Source organism: Canis lupus, chromosome 10, assembly GCF_003254725.2.
Source record: "Canis lupus dingo isolate Sandy chromosome 10, ASM325472v2, whole genome shotgun sequence".
NCBI classification, from domain to species: domain Eukaryota; kingdom Metazoa; phylum Chordata; class Mammalia; order Carnivora; family Canidae; genus Canis; species Canis lupus.
Genome location: NC_064252.1, coordinates 56,936,804 through 56,963,283, shown reverse-complemented (window position 1 = coordinate 56,963,283; position 26,480 = coordinate 56,936,804). Strand labels below are relative to the sequence as shown.

At 41.9% G+C, this 26,480-nt stretch overlaps 1 pseudogene; it reads left to right on the top strand.

The window, feature by feature from the left end:
• The first annotated feature begins 1,854 nt into the window (after positions 1 to 1,854).
• Positions 1,855 to 6,516, top strand: LOC112675592 (phospholipid phosphatase 2-like; annotated as a pseudogene).
• Positions 6,517 to 26,480: the final 19,964 nt, after the last annotated feature.

Genomic DNA, 26,480 nt, shown 5'->3' with positions numbered 1-26,480 from the left:
AAAAACCAGCTGATAGTTTTATGGGTGGTTTTTTCTGTATGTTACATTTTTCTTGCTGCTTTTAAGAATCTTTATTTTTGATTTTTGATATTTTAATTATTATGTGTCTTGGTGTGGACCTCTTTGGGTTCATCTTGTGTGGGGTTCTCTGTGCTTCCAGGACCCAGATACCTGTTTCCTTCCCCAAGTTAGGGAAGTTTTCAGCTATGATTTCTTCAAGTTTTCTGCCCCATTCTCTCTTCTCATTCTGGGACCCTGCAATGTGAATGGTAGTACACTTGATGTTATCCCAGAGATCCCTTAACTTATCCTCATTTCTAAAAATTCTTTTCTCTTTGTGATGGTCAACTTGAATGATTTCTACTACTCTCTTTTAGATCACTGATCTTTCTTCTGCATCCTCTAATCTGCTGTTGATTCCCTCTAGTATATTTTTCATTTCAGTTATTGTATCTTTCAGCTCTGGATGGTTCTTTTTTATATTTTCTATCTCTCTGTTTAATATCTCACTGAATTCACATACTCTTCTTCCAGGTTTAGTGAATATCTTTATGACCATTGCTTTGAACTCTCTATTGGGTAGATTGCTTATCTTGGTTTCATTTAGCTTTTTTTTTTTTTCCTCCTGAAGTTTGGTCCTGTTTTTTCATTTGGAACATTTTCTTCTGTTTCTTCATTTTGTCTGACTTGTATGTTTATTTCTATGAATCAGGTAGGTCAGCTATGTTTCCTGGTCTTGAAGGGAGTGGCCTTATATAGGAGTCTGATGGAGCCAGAAGCCCAATCCCCCCCAGTCACCAGAATGAAGCACTCCAGAGGTATCTCTTATGTGGACTGCATGAGCCCTCCTGTTGTGGTGGGGCCATCATTGCTGCAGGCACACAGGTGGGCAGAGTTGGCCTTGGCCTAGATGGCTTAGAGGCCCAGCTGTGGCTGCTGCAGGCATAATGGTGGGTGGGGTTAGCCCTTGGTGTGGTCTGGCTACAAGGCCAGGTAATTAATGGTGCTCTTCCTCCCTGGAGAGGGTGTCACTTTTGAGGGGCACTGGTCCTTGCTGGGGCTTCCTGTTAGGTGTGACAGGATGGGAGCCTCCTTAGAGGGGTACCTGTGAGGTGGACATGTTGGGCAGGATGGGTCCATAGGGCAATGCCAGTGCAGGGTGAACAGCACTAGCAAGGTAGATGGAGAATGCTAGAACTGATGCCCACCAGTGTCTGGCAAGCAAGGCTGAATGAGTGTAAAAAAAAAAAAGGTACCCGGGCAGCCCAGGTGGCTCGGCGGTTTAGCACCTGCCTTCTGCCCGGGGCATGATCCTGGAGACCCGGGATCGAGTCCCACATTGGGCTCCCTGCATGGAGCCTGCTTCTCCCTCTGCCTGTATCTCTGCCTCTCATTCTCTCTTGAATAAATAAATAATTTTTTTAAAAAAAGAAAGAAAAATGGTACCCATCAGTGCTTCCATTCCTACAGAAAGTTCCTACTCATCTCTGCCCTTCCGATGCATGTCCTATAGTTGGTCAATCTTCATATATGGCCCAGGCACTTTTAAAACTGCTGCCTCTGTGCTGGATCTTGGAGCAAGTGAGATTGTGTGTGGGCCTTTTAAGAGTGGCATCTTGGTTTGTGTAGCTCTCCAGCTACCCCAGAATTAAGCCCCACTGATGTTCAGAGCCAGATGTTATGGCAGCTAGTCTTCCCAGTACAAACCGCAGGGCAGGTGTGCCTGATGATCCTCCGGGAGGACCTCCATCTCTGTGATAGCCCTCAGGCTTGTGGGTTGTCATGCTAGGATGTTGTGTTTCTGCCCCTCCTACTCTTCTCAGTGTGGCTTTGTTTTTTTATCTTCAGCTGTGAAAAAGCTGTTCTTCAGGTTTCTTCTCAGAGCAAGTTGTTCTATATGAAGTTGTAGCCTTGGTATGTGCAAAGGAGGAGATGGCGGCTCATGATCTTCCTCCTCTGCCATCTTCCCAACTGCCTTTACCTGATTGGAGCCTCTCTGCCATCCTGACTCTGGGAAACGCCCATAGAAGAATGGATCTACTGCAGAGGACACTATCTGGTACCCTATTGTCCAGACACCATCACCTGTGGACTCATGGCCAGGGTCACCATCACAGCCACCATCACCCCCGTCTCAGCCAGCGAGGCCTCCCTGGTGTACAGAGACCACCTCTATTCCCACTCCAACTTCAACCGCTTCAGCCACTATGTGGCTGCCGTGGACAAGGTGATGGGGAAGTTCCTGTTGGGGCTGCAGTGAGTCAGTCGCTGACAGACCTGGGCCAAGTACACGATGGCCAGTCTGTGGTCCAACTTCCTGGAGGTGTGTGACCCCCACTGGAGCCCCGGCAACTGCGCGAACTCTGTGCAGTTGGAGAAGGTGTGCAGGGGAAGCCTGGCTAGCTGACTGCCTTTCCACTGGGACACTCCCCCTTTGGGATGTACAGCATGCTGCTCCGGGAGCTCTGTGTGCAGGCCCAGCTCCGCTGGAAGTGGGCACGACTTCTGTGGCCCACAGAGCACTTCTTCCCGTTGGCCTTTGCACTCCATTGGCTTCCCCAGCACATCTGACCACAAGCACGGCTGGAGTGATGACCTCGCTGGCCCCCTGCAGGGGGCACTGGTGGCCGGCCTCACCATTTGCTTTCAAGTCCCAGCCATCGCAGGAGGAGGAGCTGGGAAGGGAAGCCTAAGCTGTCACTGGCGCTGACCCTGCTCGAGGGGTCAGCAACCACTATACTACCTGGCCTCCTCCTCCTGAGACAGGACCTGGTGGGACGACAGGACGTCCTGGTGGGACGACAGCTGAGTAGTAGTATAGTCAGAGTAGCTGGTTGCAATACTGTGATTTGGAGATATGGGGAGAGCGATGCACTCTTTTCCCTGGCCTCGCTCTGTGTCTCTTCATCTTGCTGTTGATTCATATTTATTACATCTTAAATAAATTGGTAAATTAAAAAAAAAACAAAACCAAACACCCCTAAATAACAACAAAACCCTATACTAAATTGTTTTGGATTCAGTGAGGGCTAGTTATACTGTTTTATTACTATATCAGTTATTATAGTAATAATAGCTATTTTCACAGAAGCTTACTAATATGCTTCTTAACTGAGAAGCTACCATGAGAAATCTCACTAATATTATTATAATTAATAATAGATTCTTTTGATGTTTTGAACACATTATAATAACATTGATTTTCAAAAACATAATTTTTTTCCTAATTGAAAAAGCAGTACTTGGGGCATCTGAGTGGCTCAGTTGGCGGAGGGCCTGCTTTTGGTTCAGGTCATGATACTGGAATCCGTGGATTGAGCCCCATGTGGCTTCATAGAGTCTGCTTCTCCCTCTGCCCCTCACCCTGGTTGTGCTCACTCTCTCTCTCAAATTCATAAAATCTTTTAAAAAGAAAAGAAAAAACAATACTTATTCATAAGAAATTCCAAGGAGTATAGAAATATATAGGAAAAATCAATTAATTTCATCCCTAAAAATAGCCCTATTTTTTAAAAAAATGATTTATTTATTTATTTAAGAGTGTGTGCGTGGGGGGAGGGGCAGAGGGAAAGAATCTCAAGCTGACTCCTCCCTGAGATTATGACCTGAGGGGAAATTAAGAGTGAGTGGCTTAACTTCTTAACTGAAGGAGCTAAAAATAGCCCCTATTAACAGCTTGGACTATCTTTCTTCAGATCTTTTTCTATGCATTTACCAACATATACAATAATTATTATTTTACTTAAACGTGATTCTACTATACATCCTGCTTTGAAATTTGCTTTTGTTCTTTTGATATCTAAAGATAACTGTCAATACTTAAACATCCACTTTATTTAGTGACAGGATAGTTTCTATTATATGAATCTACCATTATTTGTCTACACCCACCCACTTCCATTTGACAAATATATATGTTATATATATATATATTTTTTTTAGTTATAATTTTCAAGGTTCCTTAAATGTCATCTTAATGACAAACAGCTACTTTAAAAAGTGCAATAAGACACAAAAAGAGAAAAAAAATTAAAACAAGTGAGTCAATGTTTGTTTAAGCAATGATAAATCTTGGTGTATCCTGGGAATTTCTGGCCAGAGCTCTATAGACAATTGGCCCAGCTGATGCAATTATAATGCAACCATATGTCAATGATGCAAGTGTGTAAAATTGCAAACAAATGTCTTTGTTTTAAGGAACTCATGGCATAACCACTTTAGAGACTGTTCATATTAGGGCTCTATCGGGTTTTCAAGTCTAGAGAGCTACCTAGAGGCCTTGTTGTGATCTCATGAACCAGCAAGGAAACAGCCCCCTGGGCTTCTGCTTCCCTTTCATTGTCTTTATTTTGACCAGTCAGTGGCAGCAGCCCTAGAATCTTTAATCTCTCAAACCTAAAGAAAGAGTTGTATTGCAAATCGCTAAATGGATCAAGATTTAATATAGATGAGGTTCCAGACAGAACAAGTGTTAAGATTTATGTGATCTGCAACATGTCTTGAAGCTCTACAAGTCTGATTAAAAAGGGAGCTAGAGGGCTTTGGGGGGAAGGCCACCTCTAATAGCTCCCTGTGCTCAACTAGGAAAGACCAGGCAAACATGGCTTGGCAATGCCCCCCGTGCAAAACTAGAACTTAAATCCATGGCTGGGCTGCTCCCAGCCAGGCTTTTACCAATTTACCCCTTTCCAAATGAGTATAAAAAGCAGGAAGTACGCTGGTACTTGGGAATTTCATGAATGCCATTAGCTTTGTTGAATTTGGATTCCTTTATAGGAAATGTTCTAATATGTTCTAACCATTGCCTCATTTAGAGCTACACATTAATGGGACGAATGCTACAGATGGGACTTTAGAATAATTTTTAGAAATCAGTATGTCACTAGATATGAATAAAATGTAAGTCCGTATTACATCCCAGATGACCCACAATATGCGCAGGCAGTAATGACAAGGTTGCAAAGAAATTAGCAAGAAGAATATTAATAGCCAACTTTTACACAGCCTTCTGTGCCAGACTCTATTCTAGGCATTTTACATGAATTTCCTCATTTAAATCTCACAAGGATCTTATGAATTTAGGTGTGGTTCTTATTCATCTTTTATAGTTGAAGAAGCTAAAGCATGGAGAAGTTGATAAACTGGCCCAGGGTCACATACCCAATAAGGGTAGAGTGGTGATTCAAACCCAGGCAGTCTACCTCTGGAGTCTGCACAGTTAGCCACTAGTATGTCTGAGAAATTTAAAACTTCAAAGTCAAGATCAGATCAGCTGTGGTGCAGTGAGCACCCCCAGAGCCCTGATAAGGTCTTGCAATTCCATCTCCCATGAAAAGGAGCCAGGTCTGGGGCAGGAAATGAACAAGTGAAACTGGAAACATCTTGTTATATAGACAGTTGAGGAAGCTATCAAAGACTACTAGGATTGTTCCAAAAGAGCACAGAAGCCAACCTAACGAGGTTCCCACTGGCCAAAGATGGGACTTTTTGAAGGCAGTAAGTTGAAACATCAAATATGTTTAAGTCTATGAGTTCATAATGATGCTCAAAAAATTGGTCACATTTAGAAGATAATTGGTAGGTAATTATTGATTTGAAAACCGGTAAATGAATTCTATTGTTTTTCTAACCTTTTGATGTGAATCACATCCCTGAGTAACTGAGTAAAGCACGAGATGAAGCTTCCCTTATAGAAGTATTCCAGCTGCTAAATGTCAAAGGAATGATGAAATTAGAGTATCACCTTTCTGTAACCCCTAAAGAACTAATGTGTCTAGACCTTGAATATCCCTGTTTATAAAACAAGAAAAAGACAACCAAACAATATTTACCCCTTCTTGGAAAAAGGAAGAACACACCAACACCCATAAAAAGTCCTACCCAAAAGTCCAAATTTCATAAAGATTCTCATTCTCTTAATTTAAGAGAAAGTATAGAGGACAGAGGAACATGTTACACTCTACCATGGGAACGCAAACAGCAAAAAAACAGACTGTGGGAAACTCTACAGGACAAAGGACCTGATTTCTTCAATAAATTATTTATGAGAAACAAGGAGGGAAGGGGAAACCTATAGATTAAAAGAGACTCAAAAGGCATATCAACCAATGGCAATGTGTGGGCCTTATTTAAATCTTAATATTTTTCCAGACTGTAAAGAAACTATATTTATGAAATTACATTTATGAGAGTTGGTAATTTGCCCAATGACTGAATATTTGATAATGTTCAAGAACTATCGGTAATATCTCCAGGTATAATGGTATGTGTGTGTGTGTGTATATATATATATATATTTTTTTAAATTTATTTTAAAGTCTTCTCTTTTACTGATGACATAGTAAGCTCTCTCTGGGATTTGCCTCCAGATAATATGCAATGAAGTTGGGGGTAGAGGTGAAACAGGATTGGCCATGAGTTGATAATTATTGAAGTAGGTTGGGTCATATAGGTTTATTAATGTTCTTTCTACCGTTGTATATGTTTGGAAAATTTAAATAAAATGTTGTCTTTAAATGTAGTAAGTAATTTTGGGGCTACTACACAAGGTACACACTATTTCTGATCAAAGAATACATGAACGATTCAGCCCCAAATACATTACGTATGAAGATGAAACAAACCTTACGCTCATGACTTTAATGTATACCTTTCCTGGGCTATGCAATGGAAAAAGATTAATTTTAGTAGCTATTGTTAAATTAAAGTGTGAAAACCCTCAGCTAGAAATAGAAAGATAAAAACCAGATGGTACTGTTTCATGAAATATCATCAGCAATAATTTATAATAGTTTGGTAGCTATTGTTTGAAGAGATTCATTTACCAATGAAATGCTTGAATTTTAAATCCAAGTTGATGAATTACCCTTAAGTCTTCACCACAATGTCACAAACCCTTGTTAGGGATCTACTCTGTGCTAGGTGCTGGGAATCCAGAACTGTTTCTGCCTCTCACAGGAGAAAAAGGAAAACAACACACCACTAATGAGAAATGGCTGGAGATATGACAGCGGGTGAAACGAGATATTGTAGCTCAGTGTTGAGGTTGGTGCCACCTGGAGTGGTGAGAGTTGTTGGAGACATAGCTCTTGAGGTTGTGTTAGGCAGAGAAAGGGACTGGGTGAAGGTGTCTCTTATGGAAGGCAAGTCCTGAGATGGAAGGGATGATTCCCTGGGAATCTTATTTTTCATGCTCTGATATGCTAATGACTAAAATTCTCATCACCCCTGACCCCTCTCCTGAGTTGCAAATGCCTATGCTTCATTATGGATTTCACTGCAAATTCACTGTGTGCAAAAACCCTACTCATTACGTTCCCCCCAAACCTACTCTTTTTCTCCTGTGGTCACTATCTATGCAGGCATCCAAGATACAGACCTTCAAGACCTAGGCACCTGTGTGCCCCTTCACGATCTGAGAGCCCACTTTCCAAAAATCTGCAGCCCCACCGCCTTCTCTGTCCACAGCTGTGGCCCAGGGACAAGCCTTGCTATCTCTCAGACAATAGCAGTGGCTTTTCCACCTCCAGTTCCTTCTCACTCCAATCTATTTTCTACTCTGCCGTCAGAATAGCAGTGTTTCCAAGTTTCACTCATAAGAAACACATGGAGTGTTTATTAAAATGCAGATATCCAGGCTTCTGCTGGACTTCTGATGCTGTGAGTCTAGGTTGGGAATCTGGGAATCTGTGTTTTCAACAAGGGCCCTGAGTTACTATTACCCTCAGGGAAGTTTGAAAAATGCTGTTGGACACACATCCCTGCTATATGTCCTTGTGAGACCTCCATACAGCACTGCTTTTTAAAAAACTTACTTCTTAAAGCTCTACACCCAACATGGGGCTTGAACTCATGGCCCTTAGGTCAAGAGTCACATGCTCTACCAACGGAACCAGCCAACCACCCCCACATAACAGTGTTTTAAAACACTTACTTAAATGTGATTTCTAGTAAGAAATATAGTTTATGTGGCAAAGCAGGACATACAAATATTTATATGTGCAGTAACAAATACAATGTCCACAAACCAACTTTTCCTCCTGTTTTATTTCACTTTAAAGTAATGATAGTCAGAGACTCACTAAGTTGACTTCAGACCCACAGTTTAAAAACACTGTCCTCTGGGTTAAAATCCAAGTTCCTTAGCTTGTTTTGTCATATTTTAGTTCATAGTCATGTTTTGCAAATATTTCCATATTAAATTGCTTAATGGCCATGATTTATCCTGTGCATGATGTACACTCTGTTTAGACCTTCTCTCAGCTTCTCGTTCACTTGGTGAACTATTTTCTTTCTTCAAATCTTTGGTCAGATATCATGTCCCTTGTGTAATCTCCCCCTAAGTACCAGAGCCACCATGAAGGGATTTGGCCCAGATGCTCCCTTTGCAATTTACACATGGCCAAATTGGTATCTAGCACCTGCTTCCATACCCTGAAGTTACCTGTCTGTAATGCTTGTCACTTGAACGTCACCACACTCCTTGACTATAAGGAACCTTTTGTTAGCAGTTTCTAGAAAAAAGGGCCAAGAAAGATTCAGGACCTAGAAAGATGACTGTTACATAATGGAAGTGTGGTAAACTGTAACCTGGTGGCCTGTGTGAAGGAACAAGCATCACGAAGTGCTAGTGTAGAGGTCAGACAGGAGACAAAACAGGAAAGTCACTTGTGATCAGGTTGAGAAAAAGGCCTAAATGTAATGCTGGAAGACTCGGACTTTATCTTCCAGTGAAAGCAACATTTTGTTCCTAAGTGGGGTTATTTGTCCAGAGCAAGAATATGAATGATGAGAGTTTTATTTTAGGAAGACAGCTTTGATAGTGTGGTGCTGGATGCTAAGAGGGAACTGAGAGCTTAGACTAGAGGCTGTTGGGATGATGCCAATGAGTAGGGTCTGGGGGAGACCCTGGAACCTGTATTAAGTGAGGCCCAGTGACTGGCAGCGTTCTAGGCATGAGAGGGTGAAGAATCAAAAATAACTTGGAAGTCAGCCGAGGGATCAAGGTCCACATCAATAGTGATAAGTCATGTTAATACTATGTACCCTTGATATGGTGTGCTGAAAATGGTGCTTGGCCTCTCTGGTCCTTTTTCCAATAACCCATGGCTGCAGTCTCATCATGAGAAAAACATCAGATAAATCCCATTTGAGAGACATTCTACAAAATATCTGGCTACTAGTCCTCAAAACTGCCAAGGTTGTCAAAACCAAGGAATTCCTAAGAAATTACAACCAAGAAGAGCCTGAGAAGACATCTTTAAGTGCAATGTGGTACTCTGGGTGGGATTGCAGAACAGAAAAAAAAAAAAAAAAGACACTAGAAATTTGAATAAAGTGTTGACTTTAGTTAACATGTCAACATTGGTCTATTAATTGCAGCAAATGCACCCCACTGTCTAATAAACCTGACCTGGAAGCTATGTTATATGATGTCGTATAGATGTTTCATGTTATATGGATGATGGTGATGTGGAAAATGCAGAGACGGCCTTGTGCGGAGTATAAGGTCATTTTGAGACCACCATCATTTCATTGGTTTTCAAAATCTAAAGCTTCTTATTTGAATTTTCTTGCAATGTATCTCTTTCACTTCTGGATATTAATAACCAAGTCAATGTAAAGTCTATTCTTTCCCTGCCTGCCCTAACTCGGAGGTAACTGGCAGGTCTCACTGAGGCACAAATTAACACTATGACTACCCAGTGCCTGGAATGTTACTTCCCTACGTTATCTCTTAGTTGGCTCTTCTTGATCATTCAGCTCAAATGTTCCCTCCCCAGAAAGCCTTCTTGGATTACCAGATCTAAAGCAGCCCCTCCCATCACTCCCTGTTGCATCCCTTGTTGTGTTTTCTTCAAGGGATTTTATTATGATCTATAATTCACATGTTTGTTTACTTGCCTATTGTCTGTGGCTGACCTTCCCATCAGAATCAAAGTCCCACCATGAAGGTAAAACCTCATCTGCTTTATCGGTGCTTTAGTCTACAGCCCTGGGACAGTACCTGGTCAGGCTCAGGAAATCTCTGCTGAATGGATTCAGGTAAAACACTGTCTTTGCTAGCTCAGGTTGTTCTAACAAAATACCGTAAACTGGATGGTTTACACAGCAGACATTTACTTCTTACCATTCTGAAGGCTGGAAGGTCCAAGTGATGTAGATTTGGTTCTGAGTGAAAGCATTCTTCCTGGCTTGCAGATGGCTTTCTTCTTGCTATGTCCTTACACAGCAAGAGGAAGAGAGAGATAAAGAGACTACAACTCCATTCCTTGTGGCTCTGTCTCCTTTGCTACTCAGATGTAGTACTGTAGGATTGCAGTCATTGCAGGAGAATGGACTTTTTTTTTTAAAAGATTTTATTTATTCATGAGAGACACATAGAGAGAGAGAGAGAGAGAGAGAGAGAGGCAGAGACACAGGCAGATGGAGAAGCAGGCTCCATACAGGGAGCCCGACATGGGACTCCATCCCGGGAATCCGGGATCATGCCCTGAGCTGAAGACAGATGCTCAACCCCTGAGCCATCCAGGCGTCCTGAGAATGGACTCTTTTATAGTATTTCTCTCTCATATTCCTTTAAAAAGATGAAAAGGAAGAATTTTTTTCCCCTTTATAATTGCTTTCTCCATTGCTTTCCCAATTCTCCTTAGATAAAGCAAACCATGCCGACCATAGACACCCATCTAAATGAAATTCATTTTTTCCTGGCAGATCTTAAAGAGGAGTTAGTTGAAGGACCCCCAGACTGTCTTCCTCTATCTGGAATCAGGGGAGGGAAGAATTGGCCACATTTACTCTTTTATCCTTTTCCTCTTACCAATTTTTCTTTCCCTGCTTCCCTTCTTTGCCTTTGACTCTCTCCTAATTCCCCTGGTCTCGTGCAGGGAGAGCCATGAGTGTCCTGGCATACTCCAGATCTCAGGGGAGATGCAGAAAATGACGTGGGGCTTGCTCTAGGAGAAATATCACCCCTAAGCCATGCTGGAGGATCGCTTTGAGGTTACGAGAGCCAGGACCTCCCTCAACCACAATAAACACTTTTATGGCAAAGCAGGAGGATGAAGAACACTCTCTTGGGGGTCCAGGGAGGTTATTGCTTAATTTATTCAAGATGTGTGTGTGTGTGTGTATAAGTGTACGCATGTGTATAAGTACACACACATAAATAAAACAAGCAGGGACACGTATTTTTTACCGTTTTGAGTTCAATGGCATTTCAATTGTATTTTTGAGCACTTCAACTGGAGAATCTATTGAACCAAGTTTTTTTTTTTTTTTTGAAAGATTTTTATTTATTTATTTGAGAGACAGCACAAGCTGGGGCTGGGGGGAGGCAGAGGGTGAGGTTGAGAAGCCCAAGCAGACTCCCTGCTGAGGGCAGAGCTGGCCCCAGGGCTCCCCATCCGAGAACCCTGAGACCACGACCTGAGCCGAAGTCAGACACTTAACTGACGAGCCACCCAGGCGCCCCTGAACTAAGCATTTACAGGTATTTACTAAGAACAAACACAAATTCTGTGTATATAAAAAACATGTGCAACATTCCTTTACTACAAGAGCTGTTACAGCAACTTGCAGACACACGAAATGCATCTCAGGCTGTCTGAGCGTGGTTTCAACCAACCGGAATAAGGTAAGGCCCTCCTTGGCTGCTGTTTATCCTGCCGTGCACGCACGCACACAGACACACACACACGCACACAGACACACACACACGCACACAGACACACACACACACACACACACGGTGTGTTAGCAGATGCAGTAAGCAACACTGAATTGATAACTGAAAAAGTACATTTTGTAGTCACTAATTGCGGTTAGTGACTAAAGGTCAACCAGAAAGGTTTTACCCTTTGGGAAAGAGTCTGAAGAGAAAAATGGCAAGAGCAGAAAATTTCAGGTTTGAAAAGGGACAGAATGGAATCCTTCAAAAGAAGGAAACTTCTTTAAAAAAAAAAAAAAAAGAGGAAACTTCTGTCTCGTGTGAGCGTTCCCAGGGCCTCAGCCAGCCCTGGCGGGTCTGGCCTCTCCCAGGGGAGCCTGCAGGGCCCATCCGCACGTGTGCGTGCTCCATTTTACCTGATTTAGGGGCCACTGTCAAATGACCAAACTCTGATGCCTGAGGCTTGACCCGGATGCTGCAGTTCGGGGAGGCCTTTGGGAGGCAGAGAGCAGGAAACAAGCGAAGGTCAGGTGCGTTCATCCCACGGGTTTTATTGAGCAGTGTTCTGCACCGGGTACCGTCCCAGGTGCTCTCCCTTCCTGGAGCGCACATGCAGCGGGGCCTACCGTCTTGAAGGCTGTCCCCAACGTCCTGAAGGTACTTCCAGGTTGATATAAGGAAAATGTGGGATGAAGGTGAGTGGGTGCAGGGGGGTGGACAGTAAAGGTCAGGTCTGTCATTGTCTTGGAATCAGTCTTGGGTGGGGTCTTGCTCGCTCAGTGCCATTCTTATTTCTTGAGAAGATGCTTTGCCCACAGGGTTTTTTGCTGGAGTTGAGATAAACTGGAAAGAAGAACTCAATCAATTAGAAAGTTTCAGGTCAAAACAGAGGAAGTGGGAGTCCTTTTTCAAAATGTCCAGACTTGGGATACGTCTTGGTGGTGGGGCTGGTGAGGCCTGCTGCTGGGGGGTGGGGGGAAGAGAAAGAGGACACCAGGACGCCTTGTAGTTTGGGGCTTGAGCAACTACGTGGATGGGGGGCTGGTAATTGAGATGAGGAAGATGAAGGGAAGAGCGTGTTTGGAGATGGAGTCAGGTTTGGTTTGGGGTCATTTTAGACTCGAGTTATCTGTTAGGGATCTAAGAGGAGAAACTGGGGAGGCGATTGGCTCCAAGTTCAGGGCTGGAGAAGGGTCTTTGGGAATCATCAGCTGCAATCTCCTTGCCCCTTAGAATGGGTTCGGAGCCTTCCCCACTTTCGGGGAACTCAAAAGCCCTCAAGATGATTTGGGGGAATGATCTTGGTAGACAGGGAGGAGGAGGAGGCTTCATTCCTTGTCACGTCCAGCTCCAGCCTCTGCTTCTTTTGAATCCGTGCAGCTTATGGACTCTCTCTTCTTCCCCTGCAACACCCTTCCCTCACAGAAGGAATTCAGTCACTTCCTTGATTTCCATATTCAGTCAAGCTGTTGAGTGTGTCCGAAACGGCATTCAAGATTTGCTGGAGACAGAGAGGAGCGTGCATGTTTGGGGAGCCGGGGGTAATACTAGAATAACACAAATATCTTTTTAATAACTTGAATAATATTAAATGGAATACTGGTCTTCCTTGTTTTCAAAATGTCTTGGATTGCTGTACACAAGGCATATCTTAGGATATTTCTTTTTTAAAAAGATATTTCTATGCCCCGATAACATCTCATATTCCTGGACTTCTCCAGGCAGCGGAACCAAACTCTCCACCCGTGCCCCACCCTCCCCCCAAGGCAGCTCCAGATCTGTTTTTATATATTCAAATCAAAATACACTTAGAAAAAAACTGAGAGAACTCAGAAAAAAAAAAAAAAAACTTTCATTAAGCAAATCTCTCTTTAGGAAACATTTACTGTTTGCAAAAAGTAAGCCTGCCTCAACTTTAACAATCCCTGAAGCATCCTTGACCCCTTGTGCCTACTCTGACATCCAGACAGCTTCTCAGGGGTAGGGAGGAAGGGAGAGGGTTCATCTAGGTGCCCCTTCCCAGTCACTGATCACAGTAATGGGGAAAATAGTCCATGCCCCAGGGGTCCCAGGACACATCTTTTTGTTTTTTTTTTCTTTTTTTAAAGAATGTATTTATTTGAGAGAGAGCGAGCATGCAGGGGGAGGAACAGAGGGAAACTGCTGAGCACAGAGCCAGACATGGGGCTCAATCCCAGGACCCTGAGATCATGAACCTGAGCCCAGGTGTTGTAGAACTCTGCCTTTGAGTCAGATGCTTAAGCAACTGAGCCCCCCAGACACCCTCCAGGAGGCATCTTTTTACCACATACCTGGACTAAGTCCCTTTGGCATCAGGACTACAGTGCTTTGCAGATGAGCGAGGGCCAGGAGAAGGCATTATGCTCCAGGAAATACTTGTACCTCTGCATTTACGGATTTAGGAAATGATAACTAAAAGCAAATGACTGAAGCTCTAGACATGCCATTGATACTGTCTGCTTAGTTGGAGTAGAACGTCTCTGTTGTTTGAACCCTGAATTTTAAGCACATCCAGACAAGGAGACAGATACGCAATTGATGCAGGAAAGTGGCTGGGTTTATCAAAATGGGATGTGACCAGAAAGAACTGGAGAAGCAGAAAAGTCCCATTCCAGGTTCTGTGACTTCAGTGCCAAAGCAGAGACCCTCCTCTCACCCTGGAGTGTAGGGTTTAACAGCGTCGTCCTGGAAGGGGTCAGTATTTTAATACCATACTATTTTAGTGCTGGGTTTTAGTATTCATGCTGATACTTGAGTTACTGATAGATAACGTGCTATCGGTTGTTTTTTTTAAACCCTTTTGCTTTCTTTGTAGCATCCTGAGATAAAAGACCCTAAAGATAATCTTATTCTGGTGCTGTCTCTGGCCAGAGGATGGGAACCAGATAAGGTTTTAAGGCTTCCCCTTAAAACCAAGTTGCCTAAGGAGGCTGCATCCCTGATGGGTGTTGTAGAACTCTGCCTTTTTAGCTCCCTCTCTCCTTTGCCCTGTTCCTCCTTCTGTCTCAGTTCCTCTGCTTTCAGATTGTCTTCTTTCTTACTTTCACCAAATCCAGCAGTGATTTTTAACCTACTTTGCTTCCCGGGTGTTTTGAGGAAAGGTATGGGCCCTCACCCAAGAAAAATGTATATACAGGAACATGCATCATGGGGGCTGCTAAAATCTATCCATGGACTCCAGGTCAAGGACCCTGCCCGGAAGGACTACACCATGGTTGCAGGAAGTGAGGAGGGGGTTAGCAGCTCTGGATTGTAGCCACTAATGTGTGCTCCTTTGATGGAGCAAAGATGCTGCTGTGAGAAGATGAGATCTGGCTTCGCTGTGGGGCTGGGGCAACTCCCTGCTTCATCATCTGCAAACATGGCAAGTCTTCCTATTCCTTTTCTGTGAAATGAAGTGTTTGTATGAGATGATTTCTAAAGTACCCTCTAGCTGTGATTCCTTGTTTGTCCTTCCTGCTCAGCCCCACATATTGGTTATTAGATCCAGGGAGTGCCTTGCTCTGAACGTATTCCATATATAGTCCTCCTGAGAGAACATGTGAGAAAATAATATAAAACAAAAGGTTTTGATGGGACATTAGTGTAGTCTAAGCCAAAAAGAATTTAAAGAATATTGTCAGGGGCCCCTGGGTGGCTCAGTGGTTAAGCATCTGCCTTTGGCTTGGGTCATGATCCCAAGATCCTAGGATCGAGCCACTCCTCAGGCTCCCTGCTCAGCGGGGGAATCTGCTTTTCTCTCTCTCTCTCTCTCTCCCCCCTCCACTGCCCCTCTCTCCTATTCATTCATATTCTCTCTCTCTCTCCCTCCCCACTGCCCCTCCCCCTACTTATTCTCTCTCTCTCAAATAAGTTTTAAAAAAAATTACACCTTTAAAAAAATATTGCCAAATCACCTAAAAGCTAATCCAAAACAATGCATGTGTGGTTTGCATTTTCCAAAAGATAATCCTTATGCAGGCCAAGTAGGGAAAAGTCATCATTCCCACCCTCTGTTCCTTCCCTATGCCCTGGAATACTCACGGAGTCCCCTCTGTGGGCTGTGCCTAGTTTGTCTTGACCTGCCAGCTGCACGTGTCCTGGCTGGGAGAAGGCAGCTTAAAGCACTACACTCGAGAGAACCGCTCTAGCTGTATGTGCAAGGCATTGGGCAACACTGCCCAGTACACGATCTTCAAACATCACACACAGTCAAGCAGCTTCCTGAGCCACTTATGTGGAAAGCTCTGACGTTCTAGAGCAATGACTCTGTAGGAAGAGAGAAGGGCAATGAAGCTGTTTCCCTCCTTGCAAATAAATGCAAGTGTATGTATTTATAAATTATTTGGAAAAGCTAAGAGAGATAAGAATATTACACATTCAGCTGCTTGACAAACATTTAAAAAATCCTGACAATACAAATTATTGGCAAGAATCTGGAGCAGAGAGGGGCGTCTGGGTGCCTCAGTCTGTTAAGTGTCTGCCTTTGGCTCAGGTCATGATCCCAGGGTCCTGGGATCGAGCCCTGAGTCAAGCTCCCTGCTCAGTGGAGAGCCTGATTCTCTCTCTCCCTGTTTCTCTTCCTGCTCATGTGTGCATTCTCTCTCTCTCTCTCTCTCTCTCTCAAATAAATAAATAAAATCTTAAAAAAAAATTCTGGAGCAGAGGATACCCTTGGAGGCTGCTTATAGCAGAAGTTGGCGTAACCATTTTGGAAAGCAAAATTGGCATTATCTAGTATAACTGAAGATATGCATTTACTGTCATTCAGCCATTGCCTTCTATAGAAATTCTCACATGTGAGTCTTTGCATCGTCATTGCTAATTGTACAAAAATGGCAACAACCTAAACGGGCATCAACAGTCTTCAGATTTGAAAAGTGGGATGTTGTAGTGCAGTAAAAGAGACTAAATTGGACTCGATGCATAAATATAAATAAATATCAAAAACAAATTGTAACTATTTTCAGCAGGATATCATTTATATGAAGGTTTTAAAAATGCAAACATATGTATATGCTCTTCTGGATAGATCCATATGCTATAAAATATATCCATAATATTGTAAATATAACAATTGCTAATGGTGCGTGGAACAGCTGGAAATCTCATCAACAGCTAGTGGTGTGTAAATTAGTACAACCACTTGGGAAGCTGTTGGCACTTTTCAGTAAAATTGAATTTAGGCATATATGCGACCAAGAGACTTCGCTTCTATGTGTATACCAAACCGAAATACGTACGTGGATGGACCATGACTCCTATACAAGCATGTTCATAGCAGCACTGTTCACAGTATCCCTAAGCTGGAAACAACCCAAAATGTTACCTGGATGACTGGAGAAACAAATGGTATCACTTTTTATACATAGGATGCTACACAAGAGTGACACACCTAAAAAAATAGTGGATTAATCTCACAGATCTCTTGTAAAACAAAGGAGGCCAGACACAAAAAAGCACATACAATAGAATTACATTTATGTAGCATGGAAATCCAGGCAAAACTGGTTGGTGGTGATAGACTTCTGGATGGTGGCAATCTTTATGGGAAAGGTGTTGGCTGAGGAGGGGGTCTTAAGGGGCTTCAGAGATGCGAGTCATGTTCCATTTCTGGCTCTCGTTAGCAGTTATGTAGTATTCATTTTGTGAAAATTCTTTGAGTTGTAAATGTATGATCTGAGTAGGATCCTGTACTTTAATCAAAGTTAAAAAACCAAACCAAACGCCTCCTGAACTTGTTACACAGATTTATATTCCTGGGCAATAAGCCAGAAATCTCCATCTTATGTGTTTTCAATGTAGATTAATTGGGAAATTGAATTAAATTAAAATAGCTGTTATCCTTGAGGACCTGTGGCGCTTCTGTCCATGGTATGTATATGTTTAATACAAGGGGTTTAATTTCAGAAGACCTGACTTTTCTTGGCTCTGATGCCTATTAACTCTACAGTCTTGGACATGTCCCAAGAATTCCCTGGCCTTGGAGCACCTCAGTCAGTTAGGTGTCTGACTCTTGATTTTGGCTCAGGTCGTGATCTCAGAGTTGTGAGATCAAGCCCCACGTCCAGCTCTGGGTCTCGCCAGGAGTCTACTTCAGTTTCTCTCTCCCTCTCCCTCGCCCCTTCCCCTGCTTGCACTCTCACTCTCAAGTAAACAAAATCTTAAAAGAAAAAGTGAATTCTCTGGCTTTAATTCTGGCCATATGAGGACGACAATAGTGAATTATTGTGAAGATCACACAGGATATATCCATGAACATATTTTGCCAACCTGAAGGAGCTACAAATTCAATTTATTATGACCCAACAAATGTATAGCAAGAGGATACTCGTGTCTTATAATATCTATTGCTAGAGGCTGGGGCCTTTACTAATGTGCATCAAAGGATGGCGTGAGCTTAGAAAGGCTCTGAAATACAAATTCCCTTTTTTTTTTTTTTTCTGTGTAGATCAGAGAAGAATCTTGCGACAGTTTTATGTGTCAACTTGCTTGACTCTGGTGCCTAGTTGTACAATCAAATATGTTTAGAAGTTGCTGTCAGGTGTTTTTTAGATGTGATTAACATTTAAATCAGTAGACTTTGAGTAAAGCAGATTACCCCTGGTAATGTGAGTGGACATGATCCAACCTAATCTTAAATTGAAAGTCTTAAGAAGAAATACTGGGATCCCACACAAGAGAGAAATTCTGCATCCAGACTGCCTTTGACTCAAGACAGCAGCATCCACTCGTCCCTGGGTCTCAAGCCTGCCACTCACACTGCAGATTTCAGACTCGCCAGCCCCCACAACTGCATGAGGCATTTCCTTCCCATCAATCTATATATCTCTCTGTACCACCTTTTGATTCTATTTCTACAAAGAACCCCAACTACCAGGTTAGGTCAAGGGAAGAGGAAAGGAGGGGGGAGATTTTGTATGGCTGTTAGAAAAGAGAGAGGATCAAGTACCCTTCTTAAAAGTGAATTCTGCAGGCTTGGGTGAGCCGCTTTATCTGGATTACATATGGAAGCACAACTTTTCCTCTTACAATTTCCCTTAATTTTGTACTATTTACATGAAAATACAGGTTTGCCTATTAAAAAATGGTATTTTTCCTTCCTCTGTGTGTCTGTCTATTTTAAACATACTTTAGATCATTCTGCATGCAGAAATGCACATCCTGCTTTTGTTATTATGTTCACATGCAAGCATTTTTCTGTGTTTTGACAAACCGTCATAGACATCACTTTTAATGTCTACATATCCAACCTATCTATATTAATTTAAATACTCATCTCTTGATTGTTTACCTTTGGCAGTTGTCAATATGTTGATTGTTGTTACTGTTCTTTTAAATTGTAACGTAGCAAGTTTTAGTGGGTAAAGCACAAAATTTGGAGATCTCTAGACCTGGGTTTGAATTTCAGAAATGCTACTTAGGTCTATGATTTAGGGAAGTTACTCAGCCACATCAGTGTGAGATGTGGGTGGCACTACTTTATAGGTTATAATGATTGATAAAACATAAAAATGCCTAGTAGAATGACTGGCACATATAGACGTTCTGTAAGCGGTAAAAATGCATTTCCAGTCAACTGCAAAGTCCCAAGGGCAAGCCATGATTTTATTAATTCCAACATCTAACCTGGTTTATGATGTGTAGTACTAAGTACAGTATGTATTTGCTGAACTGTTGACTGCTTTAGTGAGCTTTGCCAAAATTTAGGATTATTTTCTTAAGTGAAATTACTGGGTCAAAGGATAGAGACAGGCAAGACTCTTGGAACATGTTGTAAATTGGTCTCCTAAAAGGATTGTATCAATGTAAGTGGCTGTTACACCAACAGGGTGTGCACTTATGCATGAAAGAAGACCTCATCTGTCATAAATCATGATTGTCATAGCTAGTGGGTTTGGCTTTGAGTCCTGCTGGCACCAAAGCAGTCCTGTCTGATAGGGAAGGGAACAAACACCTGGCCACGAGTGTGTGAAATGGGGCTAGTCACCAAGATTGGGCTTGCTAAGGCAGCCCATCAGGGGACTGCCTATTTTAGGACCTTATTTGGGAGCGTGGTGGTTTAGTTTTTGGTGGTTGCTCCTAATATGGCTCTTCTTTTTCCTTGACTTTCAGGGAATAAATGTATCTCTAATAACCAATTTTAGTTGTGATGTAACTTTTGAGCATATGAAAACAGTTACAGAGACTATTTACTAGTGCTTTTATAGAAAGCCAGTGGAGACTGAGGCACTGGGCAAATAATACATCTTAGTTCCTGTATTAACAATATATACAGCTCTGTCAGCCTATACTCTGAACCAGAAAATGGTAGAGCCGATGAGAAATAATCTTCATAGTTTCAGAGATTACAGATACAATCATAATAGATACACATTTTTGCACATTTATGCTTAGTCATTATGTCAAGAATGAAATTCAATTTAGGTCTTGTGCCAAGTAAACTATCCATCTACTGAAGAGAATAACATGGCTGTTGTATTTAAAATCAGCATGAGGAAAAAAGGCAGAATTTAAGTGTGTTGAGGTCTCCTTTCCCCCATACTTGATGCATTGAAATAGCTCAAAGGCAAGGGGGCGTCCATCCATTTTTTTCTATCACTGGGATGAAACGAATAAACCCTCTGGATTCACAATTAGTACAATAATCAGAAATGTTAATATTCAAAATGTTTGTGCATTTACACACATACAATGCTATGTTGTATGGATGCCATTTAAATCCAACGAAGAATGAATTTGGGGTTCATTTTCTTGTGTGTAGTAGCTGAAAAAAAGAATAAAGCCAGTGCGCCCTTTTGAAAGATCTGAATATAGAAAAAAGAAGTATAATGTCATTGCCTTCCAAAAGAAATTGTTTTCCTTTCTTTTTCCTTTTTTAAGACCAAGAGATTTCATTGAAAGATCAGAAAATCTGGCAGCACTGCCACAGTTCCCACTGGACAACTAACTGTTTTTATACTCATGCTCTTTACCCATCTAGGTTACCTGACAGACGCAGTAGATCAGGCTTGAAAAAGCAAAGGTCACCTATCCCTCCTCTGGGGCAAGGAAGGCTAGCTAGCCCTCCAGGACCCAAAGCCCTGCCTGTCCTCCCAAGAGATGGAAAGAGACTTGTTCCTTCATGATGAGTCAAGCACCCAGATGCAATCAATTTCTTGCTAGCACTGGTCTAACTTTCTGCTTCCATAGATTGGTTTGGGTTTCCCCATCACCTCCGCAGGCACTGAGATTTGAAGCCTTGGCGACCTTGTTTGGCTCTTCTCTTGTCTTTGCCTAATAGATCAATCAGCTTAATGTGGGTGGTGCCCCACACCTCATGTCAGGGACTGAGGCTCAGGCCCTGGTACTGCCACTTACCAGTTAGTAAGCTGGACACATTTATCAGTCTCTTTGCTTGTAGGTGAAGACAGTTGTTCCTTATTTCTAATGTTTTTTTTAGGTTCTCAGCACCTGTGAGTCAGCCTGTTAGATGAGAATTTTCAGTACATCGAAACAGCAAATGACCCCAGAAAGCCATTAATATGAGCAGTCTGAAGACAAAGGGGAATTCCGGAGGTTGTATTTTCAAGTGGCTCCTAAGAGATCCCTGGTATTTTTGCACATTGATATAATAAAGTAGCTTCAGAGTGAAATAAGTCAATTGGAGAAGGACAAACATTATATGGTCTCATTCATTTGGGGAATATAAATAATAGTGAAAGGATATAAAGGTTTCCCCTTTAAAAAAATGAGTGGGAAATATCAGAAAGGGAGGCAGAACATGAGAGACTCCTAACTCTGGGAAACGAACAAGGGGTGGTAGAAAGGGAGGTGAGTGGGGGTTGGGGGTGACTGGGTGACAGGCACTGAGGGCGTACTTGATGGGATGAACACTGGGTGTTATTCTATATGTTGGCAATTTGAACACAAATAAAAAATAAGTTAAAAAAAATAATGTAGCTTCATACAAATGTCACATGTTAGAGTTCTGTTGTCGTTCTCAGAATTCTTCCTGGAAGATTCTGGGGCAGTTTTCAGCCATTTCCTTAAGTGGACCAACCAGCTTGCTGCCAAAGTCCCCTTTATCCTCCTGCTCTCAGCCTATGGACAACACAAGAAAACTGCTACCATTTCTTGTAATAGTCACAACCAAATGTTATGCTGTTGCATGTTTATGTTTTCTATGAAGTTATTTGTAGACACTACTGCAAATAGTCATATGATAAGATGCACATTGGAATATGGAATTAATGCTCTTGGCTGTTTGATATTTATGGAAAGAAGTAAATAATGAGATATAAAGTTTTTCCCTGGCAGGAAAGAGAAAGCTCATCTAAGTTTACAGGCGACAATAAACTCTATTTAAAAAATGGTTTCTGTAGAAAAGCTGGCTAGTTAGAATAGTCTTGTTTTTGTTGCTTAGTACATACAGCAAACCTTTGGTATAGAATTTATTTTAAAATATGTAAAATCCAGCCTAGCCTCTTGCTAGAATTGCATAATAAAATTGCAGAAATAAATAATTGAATGGGGGATGGGGTGGACATTAGAAGAGGCAATTCAAGAAAATGACAGAACAAGGAAGACCAACAACTGGCCAAGCTTGTTTGTGGGGGTAGAGCTACAGAAAGAACACTTGAATGCTTTCTCTTTTGATTTTCTGGAATAAATATGGCACGTTTAAAGAAGTACAAAGCGCAAATGGTAATCCTGAAAAAGAATGATTGTAGTTGTGATCTTTATATTTAGGGATTTTCCAAATTTGAAGATCATGTAAACATTCCTCTGGATAATTTCAAAATTAGAAGGTGTATCAAGTATCATTAGACATGTGCTCAAGTGCTAAGTGGTACAGCTATATCTAGGACAGCAAGATGGCACCATGATAATTAAAGAGAAGGAGCCTTCAAAAAAATTTATCAAAAATGAAATATTTTTTAAATGAAATCTTTAAAAATATGCCTCTTACCCAGAAACTCTGCAGCATCTAAGGAAACATATAAATACAGATAACAATTTTTTGATGGTGCTTACTCAGTTTTACTTACAACTAGAAAGAAAAGAAAGAAAGAAAGAAGAAAGAGAAAAAAGAAGAAAAGGAAGAAAATGGAAAGAAAGAAAAGCTAGAAACAATACATTTCCAATAAGGAATTGTTTACATAAGCTGTGCATGCCCATATAAAGGAAGAATATTTTAATCATATGGGGTAGTAATGGGAACCATTTAGTGCAGGAAGCAGGCGGAGGAAGATGGTGAACATTTCTACTTGTATTCTGGAAAGTTCTCAAGTAAATGCAGTTTATCTTAGCAATCTTCCAACTTTCTACTCTTCTCTCTTCTCTCGGATTCCTAAAATCCTCAAGCTGACTCAGTCACCACAGCACCTCTGTGTCACAAAGCTATTGAGAGTCATCTCTCCTAAACTATTTATGGCTTTTACAATTTTTTACCCCACCTTCACTAATAAATCCACAGAATCTCTCAAAAAATGCTGGGGTACATTGGAGGTTTTTTTTTCCTGTCACAACTGCAGCCTGGCTATGGTGAAGGGTCCGGTCTACTGTCTAGATTAGGAAGACCTAATCTATAAAGTGCCTGAAGTCAGTGACTGCCTGCAAAAATTGTCCTAGGATTGGATCACACTTGTCCTCTTCACTAGCAGTAGCAAGTAAGCGACTGGTATTTTCATGGCAAATGGTCCCACTTCTATACTGGCAAGCAAATCATGTAGAGTTAAAAGAAGGGAGCATCAAACACTTTCAAGTCATTTGTTAATGGGTTTCCGTTTTGAGGTTAATTATGTCTGATTACATTTTCTCCTAACTCTTCAAAGCACTTTTACAGCTCCTTTTATTGTATCCTTATAATTACCTGTCAGAAGGTCGGTGAGGTGCTATTGTACCCATTTAAGAAATGATGAAACTGAGGCCTAAGGAGTTAATAATTATAGAGCAGGAATAGAACCCTACATGACTGACTCTCAACTAGACATTTTGTCTTGTAGATCCCACGGGGGAGCCTCCTGGTAGCCCATCAATGATTACTGTAGGACCTGGCAGAATTTGAAAGTATTCCCCAAAACTCAACCTGAGCTTAGAGATTTAAAGTTACATTAAAGGAAAAAAAAAAATCAGAGCAGCTGTTTGTACTTGAAAGGAATGGAGAGTTTTATATGCTGAGATAATAATACATCAAGACCAGTGGTTTTTAAGTAGGGGCATTTTTGCTCCCTCGCCTCACCGCTCTCGGCAAGGGCATCTGGCAATGTCTGGAGACCTTTTTGGCTGTCCCAACTGGGAGGGAGTATTACTGGCACCTTGTAGTTAGCAGCTAGGGATCCTGCTAAATATTGTACAATGCACAATATGGGGGCATAGCCCCCATAACAAAGAATTACCCGGCCCGTAATGTCACTAGTGCCAAAGCTCTAGTGTCTCTGCATGTCTCTCTGCCTTGGTGCATGGTGGTTGCCAGGCTCTCTATTTGTCACAGGTTCAGTCTCTGCCAGCATAATTACATAAACTAAATGGCAAAACTGTTAAATTAAGGAGAGTTTGCTCATGTGTTCCTTCTCCCCCGTATTTGGTGCTTTGTCTTCATTCGTCATTGCTTCTCTTTGTCCTTGCTCCTGAGTCATCATCCTCTCTATCTCCTTGGCTTCATTCATATTCCTATATCTTTCTCCAACCTCAGCCTTTTTGACGCACACTGATGTGGTTCCACTCCACTCTGGGCCCCTTTTTCTTGTTCATTAAGTAAGCATGAGTCTGGGCAGAGACTGGCTGGTGGGTGGAGCTGCGGGCCCTGAAGGCGCCACCAGGAATGTTGGTTGGCCCTCTCTTGGGGATTGCCTATCTCAAAACTTCAACTATTATTTTTGGAAGAATGGTTGGATAGAGGAAGCAGAAGTCTGCCCTGAGTGCCTTAAAACCCACAGGCTAGTTTTTCTAGAGGTAAATTTCTACTCTTCTCCCGAAAGGAGGGTAAATAATTATAGTCTACACTCTCCTATACATTGTAACTCTATCTGCTTAATGTTAATAAACTATGCATGGGTAGTCTTTGGCCATGCAGATATTTTCAGCTTGCTCTTAGACAATGGCAGAATTGAATGTACTTATTAAGAGGAGCACTTATTTTTTAAAATTTTTTTAAAGATTTTTTTTTTATTCCTCTGACAGAGACAACACAAATAGGGGGAGCAGGGGGAGTGGCAGGCAGAGGGAGAGGGAGAAGCAGGCTGAGTGGGGAGCCCGATGTGGGGCTCGATCCTAGGATCCTGGGATCATGACCTGAGCTGAAGGCAGATGTTTACTGACTGAGCCACCCAGGCGCCCCTAAGAGGAGCACTTAAAGTATTATAGGGAGTTGCTGATTTTTTGTGAGGAGGGAGGTGCAGAGGGCCAAGTAATGTTAATTTTAATTTTTCAGAAGAATGCTGACAGGGATGAGAAATAGTGTTTGCATCTCAGTAATAAAGATTAGAACTACATATCCTAAATAATTGATTTCTTGAACATGATTGGAGTGGTCATAACTATTTTAATCAGCCTCATTAGGATCGGCTCTGAGCTAGGTAAAAGGCATCCATCATCTTCAGCTGGACTACCATCTTAGCTCAGCGGGTCTCAACATGTGACTCTCCCTGCCCTCCCCCACCCCAGTCCTTGGATGCTCCTGAGATTATATATATATTATTTAAGTTCAAATTAGTTAACATATAATGTGTAATTAGTTTCAGAGGTAGAGATCAGTGATTCACGAGTCTTATATAATACCCAGTGCTCATTACATCACATTCCCTCCTTAATGTCCATCACCCAGTTACCCCATCCCAACCCCCTATGCTTCTGAGATTCTTTCAGGGGGTCTTAAAGGTCCAAAATTTTTTTTCCTACTGCTCTTAAGATGTTATTTGCCTTTCTTTTGCCTGTGCCATTCTCCTTGGTGGTCATGCCCTGGTGACACACGTAATGAGCACTGCAGGTTCCCAGGAGAAATCTTACGTGATGGCTCTAAAGTGTCCTAGTTGTCGTTGAATTCTTCCCCTCTGCACTCTCACAGTAAAACAAAAAGGAAAAAAAAAAGATCAGTTTCACTTAAGAAGGCCCTTGTTGAACCATAAAAATTATTATATGTTGTTAAGTCTTGACCCTTGAAAATTTGTAGTTTTGATAATCTGGGTGACAGAGTGGCACGTACACGTAAGGTGCTGTGGCTGCAAACCAAAGTTGTGAAAGTGCAACGATTGTCTTGAAGAAAAGCAACTAGGCAGTTGTTGGAGTGCAAACTGAACCAGCCATTTTGTTTCCATGGAACAGCATGTTTACTTGAAAGAATCATTGAAATACAAACTATGGTTGTTTAAACTTGGGTGTTTGGCAGAAGTATTCAGAAAAACAAATGAAGTGAGCCTGTTATTTTTTAAAAAATATTTATTTATTTATTTGAGAGAGAGCACGTGCTCACTTGAGAAGGGGGAGGCAGAGGGAGAGAGAGAGGTGGAATCTCAAGCAGACACCTGCTGAGCCTGGAGCCATGGGCTCCATCTCACCACGCTGAGATCTTGACCCCAGTGGAAACCAAGAGTTGGGCATTTAACCTACTGAGCCACCTGGGAACCCTGAGCCTGTCATAAGGGTGAAAAGAATCTACTACAGTATTTTCTAACGTTAAAATTTGAGTTTTTAAGCAAAAATCAGAATTTTGGTAAAGTTGTATGTAACACCGTGAGTTTGACAGTCTCCCACTACTAAAAGACTTTTTTGATGAGTTGAGTAGTGATAACAATTAACGTGAATTTTTAGTATCATATAAGGAAATGTGTCA